General features: G+C 34.4%; 1 protein-coding gene across 2 annotated transcripts in view; it reads left to right on the forward strand.

The window, feature by feature from the left end:
• The window catches only part of LOC119592027 (protein IWS1 homolog A-like), a gene marked incomplete at its 3' end in the record, with an annotated part of 16,750 nt that overhangs the window by 9,640 nt on the left and 6,863 nt on the right, over nt 1–247 (forward strand).

Genomic DNA, 247 nt, shown 5'->3' on the forward strand with positions numbered 1-247 from the left:
GGATGATATTATTAGAGCATTCTTCTTGTGTAATAATGCTAAGCTACTTTATTTTTTCTTCCCTTGTAAGCCCATTAGAACTGGTTAATAACCAATGTTGCCTGCATAAGATTTTAAAAAATTTCCCCTAAAAATGGGTGTTTGAGCTGACTTTGGAGGGCTATAACTTGAGAATTAGTTTAGGCCCAATCTTATCATGGTATGTCATTAGGTTAAGTGTAGTGGAGTTGTTTATATCAGCAATGCT

The sequence above is a fragment of the Penaeus monodon genome, chromosome 29 (genome assembly GCF_015228065.2).
Source record: "Penaeus monodon isolate SGIC_2016 chromosome 29, NSTDA_Pmon_1, whole genome shotgun sequence".
In the NCBI taxonomy this organism is placed as follows: domain Eukaryota; kingdom Metazoa; phylum Arthropoda; class Malacostraca; order Decapoda; family Penaeidae; genus Penaeus; species Penaeus monodon.